Source organism: Schistocerca gregaria, chromosome 1 (genome assembly GCF_023897955.1).
Source record: "Schistocerca gregaria isolate iqSchGreg1 chromosome 1, iqSchGreg1.2, whole genome shotgun sequence".
Lineage (NCBI taxonomy): Eukaryota > Metazoa > Arthropoda > Insecta > Orthoptera > Acrididae > Schistocerca > Schistocerca gregaria.
In genome coordinates, this window is record NC_064920.1 from 482,759,506 (window position 1) to 482,772,682 (window position 13,177).

Genomic DNA, 13,177 nt, shown 5'->3' on the forward strand with positions numbered 1-13,177 from the left:
AAAAAATGGAGTCGGATTTCTTTTTTTTCCCTTCAGTTGACTGAAATTTCATAAGTATTGCGAGAAATTACATATGTCTTATTGGTAAATAACACTTTTAAAAATGGTTGTACATTTTACAAGTGCTGTTTATCGGAACTGCCACCTAGAATCTCATTGAAAAGAAAGACGTTCTATGCCATAAGATGGAAGGTAATAGTTTAGCTACATCGATCTTTACAAGAAATTTGAGACGGAGCTCTAGTTAAGTTGGAGAACGACGATAAAAGAGCCTTTGTTATAGGATGGGGCCCCTCCACGCCCACACCAACGTGGTGACCAAACCAAAAGTTCTACTGTCACCTCCGTAAACATGTTAGTTTTTTAATCAGGCGTCACAGGATGCGGACTGTGATGTTATCCATGCGTCTAGGTAAGATTACTCATTAACACGGTCCATCAGGAGATAGAAGTGGTCGAAAACGATTGAAGGGTAGAGGTGTAAGAGCAGAGGAAAAAAAGCGCCAATGCCAGCGCCAAGGGAAAAAAAACCTCTGCGACAGTAGGACGGGTAGTAAGGGCAGTAGCGGCTTGCTAGCTGCGACAGAGCATGCAAGGTGAGGTAAGGTTAGTGTGAGGTATCGTGCATCGTTACCTATGTACTGCGTGTTTGTTAGCTGGGTCAGTCCGGGTGCTGCGGCGGGGTTCGCTTGTAGACTCCTGGGCCGGTCGCAGTAGCTTCCTCCCTGTAACAAAGGAATTCGGCGATTCAACGCATGCGTTGCTGTTAGGCCCTCTGCTGCGCCTTGTCGTCGGTGACTTGGCACAGGCTGGTGCAGAACGGCGGCGATCGGCCACCGTTCAGCGTCCTCCTCTGCTGCACGCCGCAGCCCTTCCTCAATGTAGCTTCTATGAGCTCTGCTTGTTCAGAGAGCTGCGCCAATTCAGCGTCGGAGGAAGTATTACCGTCCGCTCGCGCTTGTGCGATGAAGGCTGCCCTTTTGGCTTTTCGAGCCTGTTGCGTGTGACATATACGAGGAAGCATCTCGGCATTTGCTCTCAGTGGCTCAAGAGAATCGCGGTCAGTGATTGTGAGTAGCTGTCCATCCCAATTTCTTAACAGCTTTACCATCTCATGCGAAACGTTGAGGAGTGTTATAGAGGATGATGAAATTTAGGCGTGATAAATAAAATCCTTTTTGGTACATTTTTAGTAGTCACTTGACAGATGAATGAAAATGGCCGACGTGTAATTTAACTAAAGATAGCCGTCAAAAGTCCTCTTAGAAAAATTATACACGACTGTGCTTAAACTGAAACACAATATTTTTGGCACAACGCAATCTGACTTCCAAAAATCCCTACGAAAGAATGGCCCTGACTAACATTAACCTATACGTTTCACAAATCACTTACCTCACAAAAATCTTCGTTACTCAAGCTACTGCAATACAGCGAGGGCCACTACTGCCAGCTAAATAAAAGATTCAAACTACGGAAGTCACTAACTACTGATAGGCATAGTTAGCAAATGAAAGATTTTAATAGAGAACAAACAATGTATTTACCTTAATAGTCATAATATATATATCAGTTCATGACATCCAGTCTTACAAATTTCAAAACTCCGCCATCTCTCTCCCCACGTCCACCACTGCTGGCGGCGCAACTGTTAACATCCAGCTGCCCAACACTACAATGGCGAGTATTACAACAATGCCAACCAACCACTGACTGCACACAGCACAGCCAGTGATTTTTATACAGAGCGCTATGTGGCGTTACCAATAAAAAAAACCTAAACAGCCTACTTACATTCGTAAACTGAGTAAACTAATTATACAATTACAGTGATTTTTTAGCCAAAAGATTACATTCCACCCAATACAGTAGCATTATCAGGCCAATCTCAATTGCATACAAGATAGGGATTTTCAGATTCACAGTACTTCACTACCTTTTCACACAAATGCCTACCAAACTGATTTGTTTCTACATTTGTTTTAAACTTAAGTATGAAGCTTGCTTTCTTGCTTGCAGTTTCACTTCAGTCACTTCTTTCTACTACCCTAGTATCTAACGAAATTTAGTACAAATATCTTTTTTATCACCTTCACGAATCAGTGCAACAAATAAATGCATTAATCTCCTAGTTAAGACGTATAATTGATTCCAGAAAAAAAACTGTTATGGCTTAGGCGCCGAATGTAGGATACGGAAAAGCAGGAGTGAGAAATACTCTGACGAAAAAAATAGTGCTGGATAGACGACGTCGATTTTGTCCCGATGACGGAATATGCCACCTGGTGGATAGCGGATGTACTAATCTTGGTTTCAACGTTGTCTGCCAACAGATGGCATAGTTGCCTGTACTCCATATTGTGAGATAAGAGCTCTGACAGTTGACGCTGCCTTGGCGCGCATATTTTGTGCATCCACGACGGCCAATCAGATCGTGAGGTTTTGTTTACATTACCATGGCAACGTTGCAGTGTTGCTGTAGTGCTGGGCGACCGCTGCTTTCAGTCGATTGCTTCATGTGCCATGTTCGGGTTTGTGTGTATATGTGTGCACTCCGCTACTTTGTCAGTTTCATGCTGTGTGTATAAGTGTTTATAATTGCAAAATGGCTGCTTCTAGTGCAGAGAAGAGAGCTTTTGGGAAAGGAGCTACAATGAAATCCCAAGCACGCGAATTTATATACAGATTGCGTGTTTTTTTTCGGAAGGGGAAGGGACAATGGTGGGCATTTAATATCTGAGAGTAAAGTGATTGACAAAGTGGCAGAAGCATTGAACATCTATACAGCGACAGTGAAGAGAGTCGCAAATGGTGAAGAGGCTGCCAAATGAGCTGCGAGCTCTGTTATTGTGAAGCATGGAAAGTCAAGGAAGAGATTGTGTCGTGTGACTGAAACAGAAAACTTTGACAAAAGTGCTCTCAGACAATACATACACACATCGTACAGCAGAAAGGAGTATGCAACACTTAAAAAGTTGGTGGCATCACTGCCAGACAGTGGTTTGTTCACAGGCAGAAAGACAAGTCTCTCTATTGTTTTGAAAAAAATTGGCTTCCGTTGGAAGAAGTTTTCTGGACGAAAGGTATTAACGGAAAGCGGAGACATTGTAACATGGAGATGTCATTTCCTGCGCGAGTTGCTAGCAGTAAATGCGGAAAATGTAATATGGATTGCTGAAACGTGGGTCAACTTGCGTCATGCACGTTCCGTCGCTTGGACAGACGACGCGCGCCACGGAACTATGAGCGTGCCAGCTGGAAAGGGAGGGCGACTATATTTCATGCTGGCCCCATGAACGATTTAGTGCCCGGTGCCATGATGACGTTTCAGTAAAAAAAAAAAAAAAAAAAAAACTGTCGACTACCACGAGAAGATGAATGCAGATACATTCAAAGACTGGTTCGTTACTCGTTTCCTACCAAAAGTCAGTTTTGGTAGTGTTTTTGTAATGGACAATGCGCCGTACCATTCTGTACAATTAAACAAGGCACCAACGGCTGCTGCAAGGAGAGACGAAATAGTCAGCTGGTTGAAAGATAGTAAAATAGGCTTTGAACAGAATATTTGGAAAGCAGAACTTCTGGAATTAGTGAAATAATACAAGCCACAGAAGACGCATGAAGTGGTTGATACATTAGTAGAGAACCACGGCCACAAAGTTATGCGTCTTCCACCATACCACTGCCATTACAACGCAATTGAATTCATTTGGTCTCAAATAAAAGCAGATGTTGCGGAACGAAAGAAAACCCTTACGTTGCAAGACACAGAGAGGCTGGTAAATGAGGCTTTCGCACGAATAACGCCAGAAAATTGGAAAACGTCGTGAACCACAAGGTCAAACATAGGTGGCGTAAGAGAATAATCCGTTCATAATATTTTAATTTCTTTATCAGATGATGAGGACAGCAGCAGTGAAGGTACTGAAGACTATATTGTCACGACGAGAGATTAACAATCTGATGACGATGATCTTGGTGTTTCCGTTCTTCCGCACGAAAAATAGAGGTAAAGTACTTATTCGATATTTTAGATGTAACATTTGTGTAATTTCCTTTAGCTCGTTTTGTTGAAAACCTGATTGTGTGTAATTTTTAGTTTGGCTGGAAACCCCGTCATGATAATTTTTTTAATGATTTTACCGCCGTCTGATGGTAATAATTTTTATTTTATTGTCATACGATCCAGAGTTCGGCCATAGGCCATTTTCAAGTACAGTAACTTAATTATATGTCAAAGGTATCAGACTGGTATGAAATACAGCGAAATCTGAACGGCATAACAATAAAATAAAAATTGTTGCAGTCAACATAATTAAAGAAAATATTTGTGTGCGTATTTTTGTAAGGTGGCAAACACTGATAGCGCATGTGAAAAAATATTCCGTCAAGGAACACATCTATCAGCAGAATGCTGGCCCTACAGGAATGCTGCAATGCATGACATGCCATTGTTAGGTTCTGAAGTAGCCGAGTGCTGCCGCGGGCCGAAGGGTGAGACGAGAAGGTATGCCAACCCGTAATCCACGCCCCCCCCCCCCGCCCCCCTCCCCGCCCCCCCCCCCCCCACCCCGCCGCCGTTGACACGCTGCCCATCCATGTTGAATAATGGCAACTGCGCTGCCAGCTGTCACACCTCGTCTCTCGACGTGCGGAGTATAGGTACCAGAGCACCAATTGTGTCTACTCTTTAACTGGAAATGTTTACAGCGAGAAGGTTTAGTGTGGTGCAAAGATGCGAAGCAAGCAGCCAACTATGCCACGAAGATGCACTCCTGCTTCCTCGACTGGATGCCAGAGTGAGCTCCTGCAGTGCTGCCTGTGGTGACTACACGACTTAGTAATATGGGTGTTTCAGAATGGTTTGGTATCTGGTAACTGAGAACTGCTGGTGCTATTTATCTTTAATAGCAATCATTTCGTTTACATTATGCACACTGTTGCAACCATAAATCTTGAGTCAACTGAAAACCTCAGAATTTTCTTTCTTTTTTTTCCAGCAGAGTAGATTGTCACTGTCTCGTGGGTCCCTACCACCACGGCACAGCGCGTCCCCAGGTTGCGGATAGGGGATAGGGCCTTCAGATATGCAGGGTAGCTGCGAATACAAAAAATAATCAGTCACGGACAGCCGGTGGAGAGCAGGCGATGGCGTGATGACCCATCTCTGTTTCTTCTTCTCTTACTACCAAATCTATTCATCAAGAATCAGCAACATTAGTGGGCATGGGTCCCTTTGAAGGCAAATATTCCGGAGGTAAACTATGTTCCCATTCGGATATCAGGGGGGAACCTACTTCAAAGAGATTCAGGCCGGAAGGAACTTTCAGGTTGGGAACATGGAACGTTAGAAGTTTGAACAGGACAGGAACGTTCCAGACATTATTAGACGAATTAGATAGATACGATGTAGACATTACAGCTATTCAAGAAACTCGCTGGCAGGTGGAGGGTAGCATAAAGAGAGGTAACTATACATTTTTCTATGGAGGTGCGGAAGTTCACAGTTTCGGAACAGGTTTTGCAGTACAGAGAAAAGTGTTTCACGCAATCAGAGGTACAAGGTTCATTAGTGACCGACTATCAGTTATAGTGTTTTCCAGCAGGTGGAATAGACTAGTAGTAATTAATAACACGCACCAACTAAGGACACTGAGGAGGTTGTTAAAGACGGCTTTTATGAAGAACTAGGTCAACTGTGGGATGAGTTCTCCTCGTATGATACAAAATTAATCATAGGTGATTTTAATGCGAAGATAGGGAAGGAGGAAGCATTCCGACCTACAATTGGGAATTGCATAACATTTCGAATGATAATGTCACAAGGGTGGGTTATTATTGCTGTTCCAAAAGACATGATTGTTGAGAGCACATACTTCAAAAGGAAGGACATTCATAAAGCCACTTGCATCTCTCCGGATGGACACACCCGAAACCAAATTGATCACGTTGTTGTAGATCGGAGATGGCACTCTAGTATAGAAAATGTCAGGACTTTCAGGAGAGCAGACTGCGATTCTGATTATTTTCTTGTAGTTGCCAAAGTTCACCAACGGCTATCTACAGCAACATCAAGGTGTCACAATGCAGAACTTGTTAGGTTCGACACTGACAAGCTCAATGACGAAAACTTTAGAAGAAGGTACATGACAGAAATTTCAAACAGGTTTAATGCTCTGAGAACACAGGAAGAGCAAGACGATGATGTAAATAAACAATAGATCACTGTGAGGAATAATATCAAAGAGGCAGCAAAGGTCACAATAGGTACAATTAAGAAGAACAGGAGGAAACCGTGGTTCGATGAGGAATGCAAGGAATTGGTAGAGGAAAGTAGAAAAGCGCGATTAGATTGGGATAGCATGAGAGACAGAAAACGAGAGGAGCTCTTGAACTTGAGAAGGGAAGTTGGTCTTAGGCTACAGGCAAAGAAGGGGGATTATTTGAACAATGAAATTACAAAAATGGAAACAAACAGTAAAACAAAAAACATTAGGGAACTTTACATAGACATAAATGGGTATAGGAAGGGTTTAAGGCTAGGAAAAACGCACTTTGAGGGGATGCCGGGGAATACTGACTGACCCCCAGTGCTACTTAAGTAAATGGACGGCGTATTTCGAGCATCTATTAAATGTACACCAGGAAGCAGGAAATGAGCAGGCGTACGAAATACATACAGCAGAACCCCAGATACCTGAGCCAACGTTAAAGGAAGTAAGAGATGCAATCTACAAATTGAAAAACCATAAAGCACCAGGATCATATTGCATAACTGCAGAATTAGTTAAAAATGGGTGACAGAAATTGGTGGAAGTATTTCACAAAGTGGTAACTAAAGTATGGAACTCAGAGATGATACCTGAAGAGCGGCAGGAGTCGATTCTGATCACAATTTTTAAGAAAGGTGACAAAAAGGATTGTAGTAATTATAGAGGGATATCGCTATTAACAGTATTTTCCAAAATTTTCTCGAATATTCTGCTAAGCAGGCTTACACCATATGCAGATGAAATTGTGGGGGATTACGACGCCGGCTTTTGGAGGTACAGATCAACTATAGACCAAACATTCACCCTCCGTCAAATTTTGGAAAAGAAATGGGAATACAATAAACCACTTCATAATCTTTTCATAGATTTTACAAAAGCATATGATCCAGTATTGCAATCAAAATTGTACAGAATTCTTTTGGAACTTGGAATACCAAAAAAGTATGTTAGACTTATAGAAGCGAGTTTGAAAAACACAAAAGATAGAGTACACGTGGGGAAATTGGAGTCAGAAGAATTGGTAATAAAGAATGGACTTAAGCAGGGAGATGCCCTGTCTCCGCTACTTTTTAATTTGGTCATAGAATATATTGTACGAATGGCAGCAGATAATACAGAGCATGTGGAGTTAAGTGGAAATATTAAGATATTAGGGTATGCAGATGATCTAAACATCATTAGCGGTAGGAAAGAATCTGTAACAGCAAATGCGAATGTGTTATTCAAGGCTAGTGAAGATGTAGGTCTAAGGATAAGTGAATACAGAACTAAATACCTGGTTACTACTAGAATGCCAACAGCAGTAGATCAGGAAATGTTAAGAGTTGGAGACATGCAGTTCGGAAAAGTGAACACATTTAAGTATCTAGGCGTGGACATCACTTCGAGAAATGAGATTGAATACAAACTGGAGAGGAGATTACGGACTGGAAATGCGTGCTACTTCTCATTGAATAGATTACTTTCATCACGGATATTGTCTAGGAATTTAACGATTAGAATATACAAAACTATTATTCTACCAATTATGCTGTATGGGTGTGAGACTTGGTCTCTCACTGGGCAATATGAAAAGCCGTTTCGAGTACTTGAAAACAAAATTTTGAGGAAAATTTTCGGAGCAAAAAGGGATGACATTAGCGGAGAGTGGCGCAAACTGCATAACGAAGAGGTTCACGAATTCTATTCAAGCCCTGACATAATCAGTAATATTAAATCACGTAGGCTGCGATGGGCGGGTCACGTAGCTCGAATGGCTGAGGGCAGGGCAGTGCGAAGAGTACTGATAGGGCACCTAGAAGGAAAACGTCCTGTGGGGAGACCGAGGCGTAGATGGGAGGACAATGCGAAGGCTGATTTGATGAGCCTAGGTATTGAAGGTGAGTGGAAGGAAGTAGCCCAAGACAGGGACAGATGGCGAAAATACGTTGCTGCGGTAATGGACTCTCGAGTCCGGTATGAACAGTGAGTAAGCAAGTAAGTAAGTAAGTAAGTGTAGATTGTTAAGTGGGAAGGTTAAGGGAATGAGTGATTGGGGTGAAATTTGGAAATTTGTGGTAAGGTCTTATGGGACTAACTGCTGAGGTCATCGGTCCCTAAGCTTACCCACTATTTAATCTAATTTAAACTAAAGAAACACACACGCCCATGCCCGAGGGAGGACTCCAACCCCCAAGGGGGGAGCCCCCCGGACCATGACACGGCGCCTCAGACCCCATGGCTGATTGGAGTGAGAGAAATTTTGTAATGAGTATTATGTTGTCAAACTCTTTTGGTGGAGAGAAGATATGCAGGTAGAATAATGAAAAAAGCGAACAGTATAAAATAGTTCCTACAGCACTTTTACTCTCTTCCGGTCTCTACGAAACTCTGCAGAGTGGAACATACTTAATGAACTTGTCTCTGTTGTCTTCAGTCCTAATATAGGTTTTATGTACCTATCTACGTAGATCTGTGCTGTGTAAGCCTCTTCATTTGTGCGTAACTACTGCAGTCCACGTCCATTTGAATCTGCTTGCTATAATCATGTTTCCATCTCGAGCTGCCATTTTCACACCCTCCAACCATACGTTTCTCCATTACTCCTTGATGTATCAACCTATCCCTCCTTTTAGTCAAGTTGTGCCATACACAGGGTGTTTCAAAAAAGACCGGTATATTTGAAACGGCAATACAAACTAAACGAGCAGCGATAGAAATACACCGTTTGCTGCAATATGCTTGGGACAACAGTACATTTTCAGGCAGACAAACTTTCGAAATTACAGTAGTTACAATTTTCAACAACAGATGGCGCTGCGGTGTAGGAAACTCTGTAGTACGATATTTTTCACAAATCCACCATGCGTAGCAATAATATGGCGTAGTCTCTGAATGAAATTACCCGAAACCTTTGACAACGTGTCTGGCGGAATGGCTTCACATGCAGATGAGATGTACTGCTTCAGCTGTTCAATTGTTTCTGGATTCTGGCGGTACACCTGGTCTTTCAAGTGTCCCCACAGAAAGAAGTCACAGGGGTTAATGTCTGGCGAATAGGGAGGCCAATCCACGCCGCCTCCTGTATGTTTCGGATAGCCCAAAGCAATCACACGATCATCGAAATATTCATTCAGGAAATTAAAGACGTCGGCCGTGCGATGTGGCTGGGCACCGTCTAGCATAAACCACGAGGTGTTCGCAGTGTCGTCTAAGGCAGTTTGTACCGCCACAAATTCACGAAGAATGTCCAGATAGTGTGATGCAGTAATCGTTTCCGATCTGAAAAATGGGCCAATGATTCCTTTGGAAGAAATGGCGGCCCAGACCAGTACTTTTTGAGGATGCAGGGACGATGGGACTGCAACATGGGGCTTTTCGGTTCCCCATATGCGCCAGTTCTGTTTATTGACGAACCCGTCCAGGTAAAAATAAGCTTCGTCAGTAAACCAAATGCTGCCCACATGCATATCGCCGTCATCAATCCTGTGCACTATATCGTTAGCGAATGTCTCTCGTGCAGCAATGGTAGCGGCGCTGAGGGGTTGCCGCGTTTGAATTTTGTATGAATAGAGGTGTAAACGTGGACGTTGGCGTCATTTGGACCGCAGCTGCATCATGGCGAACAGAAACCCGAGGCCGCTGTTGGATCACCTGCTGCACTAGCTGCGCATTGCCCTCTGTGGTTGCCGTATGCAGTCGCCCTACCTTTCCAGCACGTTCATCCGTCACGTTCCCAGTCCGTTGAAATTTTTCAAACAGATCCTTTATTGTATCGCTTTTCGGTCCTTTGGTTACATTAAACCTTCGTTGAAAACTTCGTCTTGTTGCAACAACACTGTGTTCTAGGCGGTGGAATTCCAACACCAGAAAAATCCTTTGTTTTAAGGAATAAACCATGTTGTCCACAGCACACTTGCACGTTGTGAACAGCACACGCTTACAGCAGAAAGACGACATACAGAATGGCGCACCCACGGACAGCGTTGTCTTTTATATCTTTCACATCACTTGCAGCGCCATCTGTTGTTGAAAATTGTAACTACTGTAATTTCGAAAGTTTGTCTGCCTGAAAATGTACTGTTGTCCCAAGCATATTGCAACAAACGGTGTATTTCTATCGCTGCTCGTTTAGTTTTTAAAGCCGTTTCAAATATACCGGTCATTTTTGAAACACCCTGTATTTCTGTTGTAGTCAATTCGATTCATCATTGCTTATCTGATCTCCCCATCTAATCTTCAGCATTATTCTGTAGCACTACGCTTCAGATGCTTCTGATCTCTTCTTGACTCAACATATTTTCGTCTGCGATTTATTTCTTTCGTGGACTGCCCTCCACAAAAATACCTTCAGAAAAGACTTGGTTATGAAGTTTGTATTTTTGAGAAACACTTTTCTTGACAATGCCGGTATGTATTTTACATCTTCTCTATATTGGCCATCTTCAGTTATTCTGTTGTCCAAACAGAAAATCTCATCTAGTACTTTTACCTTCTCATATCCTAATCTAATTCCCTGAGCACCACCTGATTTAATTCGAGTACGTTGTACTACCTTTGTTTTACTTTTGTTGATAATCCGCTTTCAAGTCACTATCCAATTCTTCCAGTTGCTTTTCTAAGTATTTACCGTCTGAAACAATATTATGTCATTGGAATACCTCAAAGTTCCGATTTTTCATCCTAATTTGTAACACCTTTTCGAAATTAGTGTTTGATTTCCTTCAGAACTTGCTCGGTGTACCGACTGAATATCTGCTGTCTGGACTCTGTACACGTTGTGGATAACCAATTATTCTCTCCGTTTCATCCTTGATAACATAAGAATTACAAACACTCTATTCCAGTCAACATTGTCAAAAGCTTTCTCTAAATCTACAAATGCTATAAACGTAGTTTTGCCTTTTCTCAACGTATCTTGTAAAATAAGTCACAACTAATTACATAATTTATGTTGCAATGCGTTACAGCGAGTAGTGAATTATGCAGGCCGTTACGACACAGCCTGCAGGGTCGAGCAACTGGCAAACAGGAGACGAATTTCTTGTTAATGTCTGCGAGGAGGCTCGCAGACAGAGAGAAACAAAACAGCATGACAGATGGCCTCCTTAACATGAGAGCCGCTACGCGCTGTTGCGGTGTTTTACGGTACTGTCAAGGAGGCTACAGCTAAATTGTCAACATTTATGCGGCTGTTAAGCAATGAAATACGGTTCCGCTATGTCATGCCTGTAGCCTTCTGTAATTTGCACTCTAACAGAACCTTACACGTAGTATCTCAACAGTTTTTGGAGAACAGTGGGTGACAACACATGTGAAAAATAACTAAACACTGAGAATTTTGAAATAAGTGCTTGCCTTGGTTGGGCGATTTGGGGGAGGGGACCAAACAGAGAGGTCATCGGCCCCATCGGATTAGCGAAGGATGAGGAAGGAAGTCGGCCGTGCCCTTTCAAAGGAACCATCCCGGCATTTGCCTGAAGCGATTTAGGGAAGTCAAAGAGAACCTAAATCAGGATGGCTGGCAGCGGGTTTGAGCCGTTGTCCTCCCAAATGCGACTCCTGTGTGTTAACCACTGCGCCACCTCGCTCAGTATCGCTTGCATAGTTAGTAATTTAATAACTAACAATAGATTAATAATGCTGAGTAGAAACTCATGTGACGAGTTATTGTTTACATCAGTGTTACTGGGAATACAAATTTCTAACGAAATTTTCCTAACCAGTTTGTAGCAAGATGCGCGGATGGTTCATTCAAAAATGAGACAGCCGATTCCTGTCGATGCCGAGCGTGTGACCTACCTCTAATAACCCCACCGTCGATCTTCTTCCTTGCCTTACTTGCTTCCCTTGACGTGAGGGGGCACCAGTATACTTTATACCCGTATTAGGTAGCCACATGATGTACTGTTTCACCGAAAGTGGATTGGCCTTGGCGACCCTGTTCCACGGTCACATAAAGACCGCGTGTAATTGACTCCAGTAGGAAGCATCATGGACCAGATCACAAACGTATTTGCAATGGCTGAAGGTGCTTGGCGGCCCACCCTGAACATCTGCGCAAGGTAGCCCACCACTTCAAGGTTTTAGGGAGGCGCGCCGGCCTCGGATAGAATCCACCCAGCGAATTAACGACGAGAGCTCACGGGCCGACCGGCTTGTTCGTGGTTTTAAGGCCGTTTCCCACGTTCAACTAGGTGAATGCCGGGCTGGTACCACCTCCCGCATTTACTACACCATTCAAAAATGTTTTAAAAGAATTGTCTTGCACTTTCATATGGTATAACACTAGACGCAGACGGATGTGGTACACAAATTTCGTCACAGGGGCGATAGGCATTGCTCCGGCCATCCTCTACCATTGACACTGCCAAATCCAAAATAACATGTCGTGAAGATATAGGATAAGGCCACGAACAGGAAAAAGCTGAAAGTGCTCGAAAACTTTCTAAGATTCTGGAGTGAGTTACGTGTGACTGTAAAGTACGTTGCGGTTAAGGAGGAGGATTTCAACAACTTCTTTAAAGAAACAGTAATATATGTACACTGAGGCAACAAAAGTCATGGGATGCCTCCCAATATCGTATCGGCCCTCCCTTATCCTGGCGTAGTGCAGCAACTCCACATGGCATGGACTCAACATGCCATTGAAAGCGCCCCGTAGAAATATTGAGTTGCCGTCCATAATTGCGAAAGTGTTGCTGGGGCAGGATTTTATGCATCAACTGATCTCTCGATTATGTCCTGTAAATACTCTTTGCGATTCATGGTGGTCGATCAGGGTAGTCAAATCATTCCCTCAAATTGTTCAGAATGTTCTTCAGAGCAGTAGAAAAGAATTGTACCCAGTGACATGGCGCATCGTCATACATAAAAATTCGATTGTTGTTTGGGAACATGAGTCCATAAATGGCTGAAAATATTTC